The sequence below is a fragment of the Lithobates pipiens genome, unplaced genomic scaffold (assembly GCF_037356315.1).
Source record: "Lithobates pipiens isolate NorthernLeopardFrog02 unplaced genomic scaffold, aLitPip1_a1.2 Scaffold_10, whole genome shotgun sequence".
Lineage (NCBI taxonomy): Eukaryota > Metazoa > Chordata > Amphibia > Anura > Ranidae > Lithobates > Lithobates pipiens.
In genome coordinates, this window is record NW_027507686.1 from 182,150,172 (window position 1) to 182,169,784 (window position 19,613).

Below are 19,613 nucleotides of genomic sequence, written 5' to 3' on the forward strand. Positions count from 1 at the left end.
GATCACTTTTATTCCTATTACAAGGAATGTAAACATCCCTTGTAATAGGAATATGGGGTGACAGGTCCTCTTTACAGTGAAATCTGGGGGTCAATATGACCCCACATCTCACCTCTAGGCTGGGAAGCCTGAAATAAAAAATAAAAAAAAGATTCTGGCTTTGATCGTACTGGCGAGTTGGTAGAAGCCCCGGAGGGCGGTGAGGGGTGGGGGGCGTCTATGGCTGGGTATTTCAGGGTATCACCGAGTATGGCTGGGTATCTCCGAGTATGGCTGGGTATGGCAATTTATGGCAGGGTATTGCAGAGTATTGGCGGGGTATTGGCGGGGTACTACAGAGTAATAGCAGGGTACTGCAGAGTATTGGGGGGTACTCCAGAGTAATGGCAGGGTACTGCAGAGTAATGGGGGTTACTGCAGAGTAATGGGGGGTACTGCAGAGTAATGGGGGGTACTGCAGAGTAATGGCAGGGTACTGCAGAGTAATGGCAGGGTACTGCACTGCAGAGTAATGGCGGGGTACTGCAGAGTAATGGCGGGTACTGCAGAGTATTGGGGGGTACTGCAGAGTATTGGGGGGTACTGCAGAGTAATGGGGGGTACTGCAGAGTAATGGCAGGGTACTGCAGAGTAATGGCAGGGTACTGCACTGCAGAGTAATGGCGGGGTACTGCAGAGTAATGGCGGGGTACTGCAGAGTAATGGCAGGGTACTGCAGAGTATGCACTGGTATTGCAGAGTATTGGCAGGGAATTGAGGGGTTAAATTCGGTGAGCAGCGATGTGGGCACTGCAGATGCAGCCCACATCGCTGCTGACACCAATCTCTTTCCCCTCCGCTGTACCGATCGGTACAGAGAGGGGAGGGAGGAACCGGCGTCATAACATGACGCTGGTTTGTTTACAAGTGATCACTCCATCATTTGACGGAGCGATCACGTGGTAAACGGCCGCGACAACCGCCCTGAAGCCGTTAATCGGCAATGGGCAGTTGTTAAGTGGTTAAAGCTAAATCACTAGCTATATAGGTGAGGTGAATATAGTGGTGTATACTGCGGTCAGGGCACAGACAACAACCACTACACAGCAGCAAGATAGGAAATCAGCCAAAAACAATCGGTGTGTACTGTGTTGAAGGTACACAGAACACCCACTGCTTCAGATGCTAACACACTACACGAGGCCGCCTCAAAGGCGGCCTTATATAGTGTGGGGCGTGCACTACACAGCCTGAGCTATGATTGGCCACAGGCAGGATGCCTGTGGCCAATCATGGCTCTCCTCGCTGCTGGCGCTACGATTGGACAAGCATGCGGGGTCACAGTGCATGCTTGGCCAATCATGAGCCAGCAATGCACTGCGCCACCACAGTGCATTGTGGTCCGCGCGCGCCACTCGAATTTTGACGCGAACGGCCCAAACGTTCGGAATTCGCCGAACGGCCGAACAGCCAATGTTCGAGTCGAACGTACGTTCGACTCGAACATGAAGCTCATCCCTATACAGGAGTATGGAAAGTCAGTCCTTTCAGTTGTCCACATATATATGTATATCACACAGCTACAGCTTTAAGCCTCGTGCACACAATCGGATTTACTGATGGGAAATGTGTGATGACAGGCTGTTGGCGGAAAATTACAGCATACACACGGTCAATCGGGCAATTGTCGCATTTTCAGCGGACAAATGTTGGATAGCAGGTTTTAAAATTTTCCGCGGACAAATGTCAGTTGTCGGATTTTCCAAGGGTGTGTACACAAGTCCGTGGGACAAAAGTCCAAAGTACAAACACACATGCTCAGAAGCAAGGATGAGCCAGAAGCTCGGTCTTGTAAACTAGCATTTGTAATTGGGAATTAACATTTGTAACGTGGCAAATTATGAAATCTCAAAATGCAGCGCACATTCTCTTCTTTTTTTAATGAGATAATAATGAAGCTGCTTTGCTGGTAATACTGATGGAGTTATTGCAAACGTATTTTCAAAGGCTTTTTTTTTTCTAGTGATATCAAGAATAATATTATTATGCTTTTTTTTTTTTTTTATTTGGGCAAGTTACCACAAAACCATTATCCCGTAGTTTTTAAGATCAAATATACAGCTATGTTGTTGTCCCTTGTCAATTTTACATTGTAGTTATTTAAATGTAAATGCCTACTCCCAAACTGCATTTAAAGTAAAACACATAGGGGGTTATTTACGAAAGGCAAATCCACTTTGCACTACAATTGCACTGAAAGTGCACTTGGAACTACAGTCGCTGTAAATCCAAGGGGTAGATCTGAAATTAGGGGAAGCTCTGCTGATTTTATCATCCAATCACGTACAAGCAAAAATTCTGTTTTTTATTTTCCTAGCATGTCCCACTCGGATCTACAACGACTGCACTTCTAAGTGCACTTGTAGTGCAAAGTCGATTTGCCTTTAGTAAATAAACCCCGTAGTCAAGTATTATTCTCCACATTTTTTTATTGTGCATTAAAAAAACCAAACAAATAAAATTAGATATGCTATCTGCCAATCGAACTTAACCAAAAAGTACATTCTATGCATCCAAAAATATAGAAAATATACCAAATCAAAACATTATTCAATCAAAAAAATAATGTCAAAGCAATAACTCCAAGGCCAATAATAAATAACACGTTATCTCCTCCAATTCCGTAACATGTTTGGTTGAAGAACGGCTGTTCAGAAATGAACTGAAAAGCACAAAATGAAAAGCGCAAATGTAAAACAGTGGAGCTAAAGAGCTGAAAAAACATGTAGTATGTCAGTACGTTCGTGTTTGCTAGCTGACAATTCCTTGCCATTTGTATGCAAGACAAGTTTGGGCCAATGGCCTTCTGACAAAAGTCCACGTTTTTTTTGGCCAACAAACCGATTGTGTGTACGAGACTTTACACCAGCTGAAACATCCAAGTAAAAATGATGTGCATCACTTATACTTTGGCAGGGGCACATACAAGAAATGTCTCCCAGTATTTCCATTATGCCAAGAGGGTGTGTCCACCATAACAGACAAAGGCTGTAATAGGGGACAACAATATGTATGAGATATCATATATTAAATGTAAAACTTTTCCTACTGCTTAATCCTTTGTTATTAATTATTTTTAAACAAATGACTGAATATAATTTTTTTACTTACCACCCCAGAGTCCTTCATCATTATCATTACTGCTTGAAGGCAGGTTCCAATGTCATTTAGAAAACATGGTCTAATCTGGCCATGGACGGTAAACATGGACATTGAACACATCTGAAAGAAACCAAATTATAAGATTGGAGGTTAAAAACATAAAAGTAGTATAATAAAATGCACCAAATAGATTTTATATATAAAGCAGTGTCCCTTGAATATAGTATAACTGATGTTGCCCCTTTTGTTGCTGCCCGACCACCCACTCCATACTTTCAACCTTACCATTAAAGAGACCACACCTTTTAACTGGAGTAAATAGTGGCCGTAGCAGCCCCTTTATTAATTAAAACACATAATAAACATATCAAAACCAAATAAATGAACTTATCAGTTAACTGAATAAACTGAAAACGCGTTGGTCTTCGGCAGGGCCTTCCCTCTCCCCACACCATTAACATAACAAACAACCTGCACTGCGGTCGTATTAACTGTACTGGGCCTCCAGCTGATATGCTAGCTCAGGGACCACCAACTCTTTGACCGCAGTGCCCCATTCACCATCTTCCATATAAACCATTGTTATATGGTATCAGCAACGAGCCCATATCTCCAATGGGTCCCGCATCAACTTCTCTGTGGGGAGGGGTTATCTTCCTTTACCTGCACCGACCAACATCCGCCAACCGCTACGACATCCAACACCAACCTCTGGAATCAAAAAACATGTTAGCGCCTACCGATCAATAAAGAATCGCTACTGCAACATCCCGTAAGACTACCCTTCCCCTCTCTCATGCCGCTACCAGGGAGGGAGGGTGGGAATCTTCTTTGCGCCGACTGACGCTGGGGCGGGGTGCGCGCTCTCCTCCCGGCGCTAAACTCCGCCCCCTCTTCACTGGACCTATCCGTGCTCCCAGTCAACTCTATTCATGGCAGCTCTCCGCCTACCCCCTTGTGGTCCGTCTCCGAGCTGTTCTATATAGTGCTAATATCATATGCAGAGCACTAAAAATACATCATTTCAAAGGATGAAGTAACGTTTAAAGTGTATCTAAACCTAAAAAGTACAGTATCTTATTAGTCCTTAAAAGTGGTGGCTGCATTCATTTTCTTTTTTCAGGCTAACAACATTTTCAGCAAGTACAGAAATACATGTTGATTTTGACAAAAAAAATGCTAAGTCTTCGTCACTTTGCTCACTTAAAAGGAAGCACAAAGAACCTTATCTTGTTTGGGTAAACTTCTAGTTGCATCAAACAACTATGCATGGATGTAGATAATGTTTATTCCTGGGGGGATTCAGGTCTTTCAAACTTTAAAGGCATCATTTACACTTTTATGTTGGGGGAGGTACAGTAAAAACATGTGACAGCAGAGTGGGGCCATGAGACTTTGCAGTGCAGCAAAAATAATCCCCATTCAACTGAATAGAACGCAATGCATGCAGTTGTGGTGCAGTAGTGTACTGATTAGTACAGAAAGTCCTCCTAAGCTCCTTTGTTTTTTTTTCCTTCAGCCTGCTAGGTTGAACTAAAAAAAACTTACCGTGTGAACCAGGCTTCAGATCTCATTTATATGTTCTAAATGACCATGAAATGGCAAATATACCATAAATACCTACATCCAGGATCCCAGATGTTCCCATTTTGGTCAGCTGCTTAGCCTATTCACCTGAGTGATGGGCTGAAAAGAGCCACTGCTGTTAACAAGTATCTGCACATCCAGTGGTCCCCATGTTTAAGCTCCTGTGGACAAAGCAAAACACATTGGGCAGTGGCCTGGCAGGAACCCAGGCTGAGGTTTCTCCCATCACTACTACATTACCATAGGACTTCGTGGATATGTAGCACCAGGGATTTTTTTTCTTCCCTTCAGTGACTACAGGAGCTGGGATGAGCTCCATCCCTTGCCAGCACTCCTGCAGCACATTCGGTATCATCTACATTACTCCCCACATCGATTAAGCCTGAGTGACACACTAACAAACCGTGGGTCACAGTGGTTACTTGCTGTTTTGGATACATTTATGACCCTAGATGCAGAGAGATTAAGCCGGGCTTCCCCAATGATGTATGGGTGACCCTGTCCCCCTCTGATGTAACGGAAAGCTGCGTTACATCAGAGGGGAGCGGGGTCACCCATACGTCATTGGGGAAGCCCGGTTTCCCCCACTAGCGTCAGAGGGGGCGGGGTCAGATGACGGGTGGTCCCACCCCCCTAATATAAAAAACGTCAGGCCACCGGCATCCCGTAGTGTCTCCAACAGTGGAGACAGAGGATGCATGGGTGGACTGTGCTGCGCTGGACTGGAGGGAGAGATCACCCGTCGCTGGATCAGATCAGACATCGCTGGACCCCGGAGAGATGATCATCTGTCGCTGGATAGCAAGAGTGGATTACCATCGCTGGAATCTTTTTTTTTTTTTTTTTTTAATAAAGGAATTTTTCAAAAGTATGTTTGTCTTATTTAACTATTTTTTACACTTTCTTTGTGAAATGGTAGGGGTACTTTTGTACCCCCTTACCATTTCAAACAGGGGGGGTGCCGGGATTTGGGGGTCCCCTTGTTAAAGGGGGCTTCCAGATTCTGATAAGCCACCGCCCGCAGACCCCCACAACCACCAGCCAGGGTTGTGGGGATGAGGCCCTTGTCCCCATCAACATGGGGACATAGTGCTTTGAGGGGTCACAGACCCCCAAAGCATCCTCCCAATGTTGAGGGCATGTGGCCTGGTACGGTTCAGGGGGGGGGGGCGCTCTCTCGTCCTGCGGCCTGCCAGGTTGCGTTCTCGGATAAAGGGTCTGGTATGGATTTTTGGGGGGACCCCCACATTAATTTTTTTTATTTGACGCAGGGTTCCCCTTAATATCCATACCAGACCTGAAGGGTCTGGTATGGATATTTAGGGGGAACCCCACGTCAAATTTTTTTTTTTGAATCTGACGCGGGGTTTCCACTTAAAAAGGAAGTAAACCCTGATGAGTTTACTTCCTCTTTGATTCCCTGCAAAGGTAAAGCATAATGGACTACTATGCATCGCTTATGTCACTTACCTGACACAGGAACAATGAAGTCACCGCTGTCCCCTGTAGTCCGGAGCATCCATCTTCTCGGTGGGCATTGCTGCTCTGCCGCTGTCATTCGACGAAGCCGCGATGACGTCACTCCCACGCATGCGCACTGGAGCCGCCACTTACGGCATATTGCCGTTGACAGCGGTGCGCTCAGCATGCGCCGTAGACTGCGGTGCCTGTGTTTTGGCAAATATCTCCTAAACCGTGTAGGTTTAGGAGATATTTCTTGGACCTACAGGTAAGCCTTAATCTAGGCTTACCTGTAGGTCAAAGTGGTTTGTAAGGGTTTACAACCACTTTAATATCCATACCAGACCTGAAGGGCCTGGTAATTGAATTTGGGTGAACCCCACACTTTTTTTTTTTTCAACGAGTGTTCTCTGTATTATGGGAGCCGACAATTGATTATAGCTGCGAGTGATTTTAAAAGACTTTTTTTCCTGCAGAAATGACACTTTGTGCAGGGACAGTTCTAAGCACGGGAAACATGCACCCCTTCACAGGCATACTATAGACACCCCCCAGGTACAAAATTTAAAGGAATATTACACTTTTATTGTTTTACTTTAATCATTATTAAAATCAGTGCTCCCGAAAAAATGTTGGTCCCTGGAGAGCCACCACACAGATGTCTGTTATGTCATTTTCACTGCTGTTTTTTTGATGGACCCAGAGAAACTTTCGGCAGTCCTACAATGGCCCTGACCCATGACTTTATGTCCTCTGCAGCATTTCCTGAGCTTGCCAACTATTATCAGAAGTTTATTCGTAACTTCTCATCTCTGGTCAAGCCCTTGATTGATATGACCAGAAAGGATGGTAGCCCACAGAGTTGGTCTCTGGAGTCCATTAAGGCCTTTCAGAGTCTCAAGGCTGCCTTTGTTTCTGCTCCTGTGTTGGCACATCCTGATCCTATGTTGCCTTTTATCCCAGAAGTTGATGCATCTGAGACTTTAGTTGGCACCTTTCTGTCTCACCGTCCTAACTCTGAGTGTGCTATGCATCCATGTGGCTACCAAGAAATTGCCACCTGAGATTGGTGACAGAGCTGTTGGTGATCATTTTAGCCCTGAAACAATGGAGACATCTCCTTGAAGGTACCACTGTGCCGGTTCTCATTCTTATTGACCATAAGAATCTCACATTCTTGTCTGAGGCTAATCACCTCTCTCCCAGAAGGGGGCAATGGGCTCTTTTCTTGTTGAGTTTTAATTACATTGTCTCATTCTTACACGGTACTAAGAATGTAAGGGCTGATGCCTTGTCACGACAATTTCCCTCCACTTCCAAGTTGGAGTCGGTTCCGGTTGCTGTGAATCTCGCTGATTGTATTCTGGCTATGGTTCCCAACAGTAACAAAATTCTTGCCGCTCCAGGTCAATGCTCCTCCTGAGAAACCTTGTGACCGCTGCTTTGTCCCAGAGAGTCTCGGTACTGCCGTGCTCCAGACTTACCATTCTCCCAAGGCAGCTGGTCACCCTGGGAAGAATCAACTCATTTGGGCCATTTCCCAAAAATTCTGGTGGGCATGTCTACGGCTGATGTAACTGCTTTCATAGCTGCCTGTTCCATGTGTGTTCAGAGTAAGAATCCTCCACACCTTCCAGTGGGTCTTCTACAACCCATACCTAATGGAGAGAGGCCCTGGACCCACGTGTCTATGGATTTCATTGTGGAGTTATCCAACTTCCAAAGCAACACTGTTATCCTTATAGTGGTTGACCGGTTCTCTAAGCTGTGTCATTGTATTCCACTTAAGAACATGTCCATGTCTAAGGAACTGGCTTCCATTTTTGCTCGGGAGATCTTTCGCTTACGTAGGCTACCTAAGGTGATTGTCTTGGACAGGAGTAGTCAGTTTGTCTCCCAGTTCTGGCAAGCCTTTTGTGTACAGTTGGGAATTCAGCTTGCTTTCTTCTCTGCATATCACCTGCAGTTTAATGGGGTTGTAGAACGAGCCAATCAGCTCTTGGAGCAATTCCTACATTGCTATATTTCTGACCATCATAACAACTGGTCATACCTACCGTATATACTCGAGTATAAGCCGAGATTTTCAGCCTCTTTTTTGAGGCTGAAAGTGCCCCCCTCGGCTTATACTCGAGTCATCGCTGTCTGCCCGCTCGATCAGCGTGTCGAGCAGACAGACAGCGGCCATTCTAGGATTCAAAGGCCGCGCCTCCGGCTCCGCCTTCGCCTGTGATAGGCGGAACACTGAATTTCCCAGCAGCCTGTGTTCCGCCTATCACGGACATCGTATCATCCTCGTACTACGGACGAGGATGATACGATGTCCGTGATAGGCGGAACACAGGCTGCTGGGAAATTCAGTGTTCCGCCTATCACAGGCGAAGGCGGAGGCGCGGCTTTTGAATTTTACAATGGCCGCCGAGGCGCCGACGAAGAGGGCACGGGACGGAGGCAAGGCAAGGCAAGGCACGGCACGGGACGGGACGGGACGGAGGCAAGGCAAGGCACGACACGGGACGGAGGCAAGGCACGGGACGGAGGCAAGGAGGCAAGGCACGGGACACAGGTAGGCTGGACACACACACACACACACACACACACACACACACACACACATGGATGGAGACACACACACACAGGGATGGATGGATGGATGGATGGATGGAGACACACACACACAGGGATGGATGGATGGATGGATGGAGACACACACACACAGGGATGGATGGATGGATGGACACACACACACACACAGGGATGGATGGACGGACACACAGGGATGGACGGACACACAGGGATGGACGGACACACAGGGATGGACGGACACACACACAGGGATGGACAGGCATGTCTCACCCTCGGCTTATACACGAGTCAATAAGTTTGCCAGTTTTTTTGGGGGTAAATTGGGGGCCTCGGCTTATATTCGGGTCGGCCTATACTCGAGTATATACGGTATTACCGTGGGCAGAGTTTGCTCACAGCAATGCCTTGAATTCTGCTTCTGGATTGACCCCATTTATGGTGAATTATGGTTTCCAACCTTCCATGTTACCTGACTCGTTTGTTCCGGAGAGTATTCCTGTGTTAGAGGAGCATCTCTGTGGTCTTCGTTCCACTTGGGCACAAGTTCAGGACGCTTTGCAACATGCTTACGATAGGTGCAGACTCCATGCTGACCACAGACGAATGCCTGTACCTTCCTACCAGTTTGGGGACAGAGGCTGGCTGTCGTCTCGCAACCTCCAACTTCGTGTTCCTTTTTTGAAGTTCGCACCTCGGTTTATTGGGCCTTTCCATATCCTTTGCAGGATTAACCCAGTGGCTTACGCCTTGGACCTTCCTCCTAGTATGCGCATCTCAAATGTGTTTCATGTCTCCTTTTTGAAACCTTTGGTCTGCAACCACTTTACCACCTCGGTGCCATGTTCTCACCCTATACAGGTTGAGAACCATGAGGAGTATGAAGTACAATCCACTGTTGACTCCCATAGGTTCCATGGGCGCATACAGTACCAGGTGCATTGGAAGGGGTACGGTCCAGAGGAACGCTCTTGGGTCTCATCCTCGGATGTACATGCCCTTGTCCTCCACCGTGATTTCCATAGATGTTGTCAGGAACAGTGTTATTGCTTGGATCGCCTGCTGGTGTCACTGTTTCTTTCGCCATCAAAGGTTGCAGTTCTGGTGGTCACCAGCGGGTGTCTCCCAGCAAATGGACATTCTAGTAATCTAGCTGCACCTGATGTGGAATTGCTTGGAAGTATATAAGCCCGCCCTTCACTGAGGCTCTTCCAGTCCGACGCCTTCCAGCCTGATGTCCCGGCCTTCCAGTCCGACGCCTTCCAGCCTGATGTCCCGGCCTTCCAGTCCGATGCCTTCCAACCTGATGTCCCGGCCTTCCAGTCCGATGCCTTCCAGCCTGATGTCCCGGCCTTCCAGCCTGACGCCTTCCAGCCTGATGTCCCGGCCTTCCAGCCTGACGCCTTCCAGCCTGATGTCCCGGCCTTCTAGCCCGATGTCCCGGCCTTCCAGCCCGAGGCCTTGCAGTCTGATGTCTTGCAGCCTGATGTCCCGGCCTTGCAGCCTGATGTCCCGGCCTTCCAGTCTGAGGCCTTGCAGTCTGATGTCTTGCAGTCTGATGTCCCGGCCTTGCAGTCTGATGCCTTGCAGTCTGGTGTGCCTGAAAAACCCGCTGCTCAGCCTAATGACCCGGTGTTTGCTGTCCCGCCTGATGACCCGGTGTTTGCTACCCAGCCTGATGACCCGGTTTTTGCTGCCCCGCCTGCTGACCCGGAGCTCGCTGCCCCGCCTGCTGACCCGGAGCTCGCTGACCCGCCTACTGCCCAGCCTGATGACCCTGTGCTTGCTGCCAAGCCTATTGCCCAGCCTGATGACCCGGAGCTCGCTGCCCCGCATACTGCCCAGCCTGATGACCCTGTGCTTGTTGCCAAGCCTACTGCCCCGCCTGATGACCCGGTGTTTGCTGCCCCGCCTGATGACCCGGAGCTCGCTGCCCAGCCTGATGACCCGGTGTTTGCTGCCAAGCCTGCTGCCCAGCCTGATGACCCGATGCCTGCTGCCCAACCCGATGACCTGAAGCACATTGCCCTGCCTGTTTTTATTTCCAGATATAAACTTCCAGATCCTGGTGATGGGATACATGTTCCATTGTCGGACTTGGGTGGCACGCCTCCCAGTAGGTTAAGAGACTCTGGCCGGAGAGCGCAAAGAAGTCCGCAGTCACAGGGGAGACTTTTCTGGACTTTTCCACATTTACATGCACTGTCAGGTCAAGGTCAAGGGCAGAATGGAGTGGCCAGAGGGGGGGGGGGGGGACTGTCAGGAACAGTGTTATTGCTTGGATCGCCTGCTGGTGTCACTGTTTCTTTCGCCATCAAAGGTTGCAGTTCTGGTGGTCACCAGCGGGTGTCTCCCAGCAAATGGACATTCTAGTGATCTAGCTGCACCTGATTGCTTGGAAGTATATAAGCCCGCCCTTCACTGAGGCTCATTGCTTCAGAATTCCTTCCTGCAAGCCATAGTTTCATAGTTAGTAAGGTTGAATAAAGACATCAGTCCATCCAGTTCAACCTGTGTGGGTGTCTACCTCTATCCCTGTACATTGCACACTCACATTGGTCCCTACCCTCAAGGAGCCCACAGTCCAAAGTCCCCATTCATATACTAGGGCCAATTTTTGGACAGAAGCCAATTAACCTACCTGCATGTCTTTGGAGTGTGGGAGGAAACCGGAGTACCTGGAGGAAGCCCACGCAGGCACAGGGAGAACATGCAAACTCCAGGCAGGGATTTTCATGGTTGGGATTTGAACCAGCGACCCTTTTTACTGCTAGGTGAGAGTGCGAACCACTACACCACTGTGCCGCCCACCTGTCCCTGCCTGATCTGATCCGTTGCCAGAAACCTGTTCCTGATTTGCTTCCTGCCCTGTCCTGGACTCTGTTTCCTGTACCTGGTTCCTGAGACTTGTCCCCTGATTCCTGCCTTGGCTCCCCTTGCTTCTGCTTCCTCCACCTGGCCTCCTGTTCCCCTTGTCTCTCATCCCTGCCTTGTTATATATGTGTTCCCTTTCCATGTGTGTGTATATATAGTTAGTTAGGTTAGGGTTTTGGGGTTGCTGTGTATTCTTTGCATTCTCGCTTGTTCATGGTTTGCTGTGTTTGGTTTGCACGTGTGTCTTTATCCTTAATAAATATTTATGTTTTCATTTACCTTTTGAGCCTGATTCCTTTAGTGCAGCCCATTGATCTGTTTACTCTGTGCTGGATGCCTCTGTTAGGCATCCCTTCCATGACAGATGTTTTCCTCTCAAGCCCAGTGGTCCTCCCAGGGGGAGGGGTCATTGAGGAGGTGGTACTGTCAGGGCTGGGTTCAACCCATCCTTCTCTGAGCTGGCCACTCAGCTGTTGGCTAATTGCCAACTCCCATCTCTCTCCACAGTTACCCAGCTGTTGTTGATTCTGCTCATCAGTCCTGCCTACTTAAAGCCGTCCAGCTCACTTGATCTCTGCCTTTGCCTTAGTCACATCACAAGAAACGATCTCCTGCGTTCCTGTTTAAAGACTGGCTTTGCTGACATCCTTTCTGGCTCCTTATCCTGCTTGCTGTTCCTTTATTTAGATCCCTGACTTCTGGCCTGGCTGATTACCCGATCTGGTTACTGAACTCTGGCTTGGCTGATTAGCCGATCTGGTTACAGAACTTTGGCTTAGCTGACTACCTGATCCAGTTACTGGACTTGACTATGGTTACTCTATTTACCTTTTTATTAATAAACAAGTGTGATTTTACTGTACTTCTGTCTCGGTCTGGTTCATGGTTTCTGACAACTATAAACAATTCCTGTAGAGCTCACATACAAATCCTTTGTGCAAAAATTAACAAAGTAATAAGTAACATATATAACAATAAAACAAGATGCTAATGACAGTATGCCTAATGACAGGTACAATAGAAGCAGAGCAAGGAAGAGGAGCACTAATCAACTTAACACAAACAGACTGGGCCCTGGCCACTGGCAACAAGCATGCATGCAATAGTATAAAAACTCTGATGATAGTGCACACTCCTCAGCAATGGCCCTGTACAGGTGACATCAGCTTCTGCCTATACCAAGATGTTCCGATGGGATACCGCCAATCTTTCTCAAGGAAGATTGAGAAAGAGAAATCTTGAGAAATATTGGCAGTATCCAGTATCTACAAAGATGAAGATAATATTTGTCAAGTTGTAGGAAACACAGATAGCGTTTTGTTCAGTGAATCTCTCCAAAATGTTTGAACAGTGGACTTACCTTTGTTAGAATATAGGTACAATCTCCATGAAATGTATAACGTCTCTGATCAAATGTTGCAATGTGGGCACCTCCCTCAACAGAGCAAACCCCAGGGCAGGGTGTACGGACACAGTTCCACAATCCACTTTGGCAGATACTTTGAAACAGAAAAAACAATAAAAATAAAATTTTAGTTGCTTCAAAATATTAGCTCATTAGTAACATACTTGATGATTTTTAGCTATTTCTAAGGTTGCTTGTGGTAGTATTATTATCTGCTGATCGGTACATGCAAGGCTGACTGCTTATTATAGCAGTGCGTTTGCCCAAGCAGAAGGCTATTCAAAACTGAAATAACTTTTTACTTACTCTTTTTTTTTGGGGGGGGGGGGGGGTTATACTGGTTTTGTGATCTCTTGCTGCGCACATAACACATGCATTCAGTGGAAAGTGTGTGGGCTTTAATGCCCACTTGGTTTCTGAACTGACATGCATGCTCCCAGCACAGAGACAGATCCTTGTCGCTATTAATAATCGGAAGCTGGGCAGGATTGGGCTAAGCTTGGTATTCCATGATCACATTTCAGCAGGCTCTTAATGAACTGGTGGAAAATTCGCTAAGTGGGTGGCCCTGTCCTCCACCTGTAGGCAGGCACCCATCGCTGCTTCACATGGCAGAACCTTTCCCTCTTTGTGAATCATCCTGCACCATTATAGCTTTGCCTTTGCAAATGTGAAAAAAAAATCACAACACTAGTTGCTCAGAATTAGAAATCCTTTGACTAGTAAAAGAGAAAACACACATTTTTGTAAATATATGGGGGTATATATATAAAAAATGTTTGTATATAATGTATATATATAAAAAATATCTTTTCATATGACAACACTGAAGAAATTACACTTTACTACAATGTAAAGTAGTGAGTGTACAGCTTGTATAACAGTGTAAATTTGCTGTCCCCTCAAAATAACTCAACACACAGCCATTAATGTCTAAACTACTGGCAATAAAAATGAGTACACCCCTAAGTGAAAATGTCCAAATTGTACAAACTGGAGTCCTCTACCACTCCTCCATGTCATCGTTCAAATAGAATATGTTTTAAATTTTCCCGCCGGAAACTCAGCCAAACTCAGTTCCTAGCAGGAAACCCGTTTTGTCTGTATGCTGGTCTGACGGACCAAATACGATGCTGGATGCAGTTGCTCTAGCTGCCCGCGATAATGTTTCCAGCGTGATCCTATCATTCTCTGTGACAGGGTACTGTACATCTTGCGCTGACTTCAATAGAAAAAAACAAATTTTCCTATCTCAGCGAGCGCGAGAGGGAATGCCCCTCCAAGGCCCTTTGGTCTGGTATGGATTTTAAGGGGAACCCCCCTACGCCTAAAAAACAGCGTGGGATCTCCCCGAAATCGATACCAAACCCTTATCCGAGCACGCAGCCCGGCCGGTCAGGAAAGGGGGTGGGGACGAGCGAGCGCCCCCCCTCCTGAGCCATACCAGATGACCCGCCCGTTATGCCCCATTGTACCATGATAACCCTGCCCCTTATGACGTCACAGTCCAACATGCCCCGGGGCTGTGGCATCACCTGGTGACCCTGCCACGTATGCCTATATAAGTCGATACGCAGCGTGTCCACAGCATTACAGCGGGAGAGAGCGTCGTGTCAACATCAGAACAACAGAAGAAGGAAGAAGAAGAAGATGGCGACAGCAACAGCAACGACGAAGGAGAAGACCGGGCCAACACTAGCAAAAGAGCAGGAAAAAGATAGCAGAGGAGCCCGACAGAAGAACCCGAGAGCGGGAGAAGAACCGTAAAGAGCTGAGAAGTCGGAAGAAGACCCCCAAAGTCGGAAGAAGACCCCCATAGCTGCCTAATAAACTATTTAAAAAACATGTATAGTGGGTTTTTTTATTGCCACTTTTCCCCCCAGGTGAATGGATAGGGGTATGATGTACCCTATACTTATTCACATAGGGTGGGGGGCCGGGATCTGGGGGCCCCCTTATTAAAGGGGGCTCCTGGATTCCGATAAGCCCCCCACCCGCAGACCCCGACAACCAACGGCCAGAGTTGTCGGGGAGAGGCCCTTGTCCTCATCAACATGGGGACAAGGTTCTTTGGGGTGGGGGGCCTGCATGTTGAGGGCATGCAGCTTGGTACGGCTCAGGAGGGGGGCTTTCACTTATCCCCATCCCCTTTCCTGACCGGCCCGGCTGCATGCTCGGATAAGGGTCTGGTATCGATTCTGGATGGACCCCCACGCCATTTTTCCGGCATGGGGGTTCCCCTTAAAATCCATACTAGGCGTTAGGGTTTGTAAGGTGTCAATCTCGTCAATAAAAGCGGCAAGATTGACTTCCTTTTCTAGTCCCGTCGTAACTCATCACGTTCAAAATGAATGGACTTTAGTCCGTGTGTGGGTCCGTCAGACCCTAGTCTGCTGGAAAGTCCAGTCGTGTGTACAGGGCATTAGTGTTCCAATGACAACCCAAAATGTGGGCTTTTATTTTCCTTTCACTTTCAATTATAAGGATATACAGTAGAAATAGAAAGAGTGAATCTCCCTAATGGGGGCACAGACAGCAGTAAAAACTGACAGGTGTTCTAATCCCTCTCTGCTGTATCCATCCCCTGCATATAATGTCATGTGATAAAATACAGATCGGTTTCATGAGATAAATAATACACATTTATATGGAATAATACAAGATTTATTTTATGAGATTTCATAAAAGACCTCATTCATGGGCGTAATAAAGCATGCGCTTGTGTGAAGGACCGTATTTGCCTGAACAAAATTCAGAGGTGTTACGTACATCCCTGTGCAGGCAGTCCCATCACATGTCAAGTGGTATGCAAAGCAACGGCTGCATGGACATGTGAGTGGGTGCAGGTGTTTGCGGATGCATGTCCCGAATGCAGACCGTGTGAGCTCAGGAACACACACCCACATCCACATAGATGTGACATTAGAAGCAGCAGCTGTCTCTATGCAGCCGCTGAATCCCAATTGGCATGGATGGGATACTATACACAGATGCACAGAATACATGTGCATCCCAAGTGGGCAAGCCTGGCAATTTGCACAGGTGTATGCTTTGACACTTTGGTATTGCTGAGTGAATGAGGCCTAAAGTGATACCAAAAACTCCATATTGCTTACCAGTTTTCACATGAGAGGCTCAATGAATCTCCTGTAGCATAGACATCTCCAGCGTATTTGCAGAAGCACTGAGAAACAGGAATACAACCTGCATCTGTAACATCATCATACACAGTGCCTAAAAGGAAAAAGTTATCAATAAAAGGTGTGTAAGTTACAAAATATTTATTTATTTTTCCCTAATTAGCTGGTTACGATACACATTTAAGTTGCCCTAAAGTGGAACTATGTGAAGGTATGATTTCTGTACTTGTAAAATGTTTTCCTTGATATTTCTTAAAGAGACACAGGATCAGTAATTATTCTGATGTGACTGGGCCTATACTGTCACCCTCAGGCCCTCAGGAGGAATTGGACACTGGCAAACAAAAAAAGATGTTGGTCAACCAGGTATGACTCCCTAATGGCAGCTACAGACAACCTGAAAATTAGCCAAAAAATGGTCAGTTCGGAAGGAACCGGACAATTTTCATCCCATGCATACAGCTCCTGTCCAACAGAAAAAACAGCATCCAATCAGCATGCGAGCACTGACTGGTGTGTTCTGGCGGGGGGGCAGCCACCCCTGTAAGAACACAATAACACAGCAGTAAAGATTGGTGTACTAACATCACTTGTGCTAGAACAGAGATTGGTTAAAAAAAAAAAAGTATAGTGTATACTAGGCTCAACATTCCCAGCATGCTTCAGTTCTGTCGAAAAGCAGTAATTAGAAGTGGATCACAAGAATTTAGAAAGATGGGACCTCTGTACCTGAATGAATTTTAAGAAATAGATTGTACGGTAAGAAAAAAAATGTTTTCTTTATATCATTAAGAGACACAAGTAGTTATTCTTATATCACTGGAATGAATGTTCAAAAGCAGTCCAACTAAGAGGTGGGCAACACATCTAACAAAATGCCAACAGGCTCATGTTGCAGGCAGGTGGCTACTTTTGGAGTGGACACTATGTCATGTTATTGCATTGTAGCATACTGTAATAAAGCTTGCGTTAGTGAGTTTCTACTTACCAGACTACCCAGGGAGGTTTGAAGGGGTTGCTAACTCCTGGGTGTTCATGTTCCTGCCTTGGGGCCCATATATACAAATGGAGGTAATCTTTAGAGGAAGGCTCTTCCACATGGAAACTAGCAGGAAACCCTGCTGCAAGATGTAGCACTTGCAGCCATATCACATGACAGTTGTATACAATGAATGGCTTTCATTCATAGCCATTCATTGTGCGCTATTGTCTTGATCTCTGTGATTAGTCACAGTGATCACATAGTACAGACAGGGCAATCACAGTCCATCAATCTGTACCATGTGACAGGTGCGACCAATCACAGCTTCATAATAGTACACACTGGATAAATGGATGCCATACATAAAAAAGGATTGCTTAAAACAGTTTTTTGTAAAAAATAAATAAAAAGAAATCCTGAACATCTCCCCAGAGTAGTACATTGTCACTATGGTAACACTGTACCGCTCTGGTCATTTTTAGGGATTCAAAAAATTAGATAGGCCATCAATTTTCAAATCTATATGGACTACATCATATATATTCAAATATATACTATTGACCCTATCATTTTCACACAGGTTAAATAATATACACTGATTTGGGTTATTTTTTACCAAAGGAATGTAGCAGGATACATTTTAGTCTACATTTCTGAAGAAAGATTATTTATTGCAAAATTTTATAACAGAAAAGAAGAAAACGTTTTTAAATTGTATTTAGCAAAAGATAAAAAAAACAGTGTGATTAAATACCACTATAAGAATGGGGGGGGGGGGGGGGCTTTTTAGGCTCCCTTTTTCCTCAAAGGATTGCGGAATCTGCAGTTTTAGACATTAATATAGGGTTTTGAATTTAATTAGTCAGTCTGGGTCATGTGACTAAGAAGGTTCTGTAAGGTTATTGGGTCAGGTAGATATTGGTCAGTTGAGGTCAGATAACATTTCAGAACCTTCCAGAAGGCCTTTTAGACCTATTTAAAGAGCTGCCTCCCAGGGATCGAGACGGGGATGATCTGGAGAAGCGCGGCAGTGATTTGGAGCCAGCATCGCAGAGATGCGGCATGGAGGCAACACACCAGCGGCCATGTCAAGCTGAAGAAGAGGAGGAGTCTCCAGCGGAAGAAGATGTGCAAGTTGTTGAGTAAGAAGGTGTCGTATGGGAGGAAAAGGAGGGGCAGCAAGCAAGCAAAGGAAGGAGTCACGAGCGCGCGCCCCTGTTGGCACCAGACGGGCTATTTAAGCCTGTCTGTCAGACGGTCCCCGCTGTCTGCTCTACAGTGTTGTGTGCCCAAGAACCTGATCTGGAATACTTACCTGTGATAAAGACCCGGCTTGTCTGTGACCTACCCGTTATCTGCCTGCCCCCGACCCCGGACTGTCTGTGACTACTCTCCTGCCTGCTCCCTTGTACCTTTGCTGCCAGCCTGATACCTGACCCTGGCCTGTCTGTGACTACTCTCCTGCCTGCTCCCTTGTACCTTTGCTGCCAGCCTGATACCTGACCCGGCCTGTTTGATGATCCAGTTTGCTGAGCTGATCCAGTTTGCTGAGCTGATCCTACCTGCCAAGCTTTTCCAGTCTGCTGAGCTGATCCAGTTTGCTGAGCTGATCCAGTTTGCGGAGCTGATCCTACCTGCCAAGCTGTTCCAGTCTGCTGAGCTGATCCAGTCTGCTGAGCTGATCCAGTCTGCTGAGCTGATCCAGTCTGCTGAGCTGATCCAGTCTGCTGAGCTGATTCAATCTGCTGAGCTGATCCAGTTTGCTGAACTGATCCAGTCTGCTGAGTTGATCCTCTCTGCCAAGGTGTTCCAGTCTACTGAGCTGACCCAGTCTGTTCATCCTATCTGGTCTGCATCCATGCCCCTCCTTACTCCTGTGTCTCCTGTTACCTTACCAGGGAACCGGGAGTGGGAGCCGTAAGGGAGGCCCCCCTCTGCAATTCGGGCTCAAAACCATTAGGCACGTGACAGTCAGACAGCAATTCCAGAGTCAGATTCCCTCAATGGGCGTAGTCAGAGCAAGCTGGAGGTCCCATCCCTGTGCAGTGTGCTTCACCCTTGCCTCTTCCTGGGGTCATCAGCAATCCTATGAATGATGGCGAGTTTAACACTGAGACACAACTCTCTGCTCTATCCTCTTCTCTAGAACAACTTATTTGTGTGTTGCGTGAACAATCTAGGTTGCCACCTAATTATGTTGGAGGGAATGATAGTGGCTCAGCAGGGGTCTGGTCTACAGTTTTGTCAGCCTCAAAGTCTATTTCTCTGAATCCTGTTAATTTAAAGTCTTCTGAATCTATGCAGTGAAGAATGTACAAGATAAGGGTGCTCATGAATGCATGCCTTGTGTACTTCCTCCCCTTGGTTTCCACCTAAACGCTGCTTCAAAAGAGACAATTTGGAGTGATGATTATATACAGTGCCTTGCGAAAGTATTCGG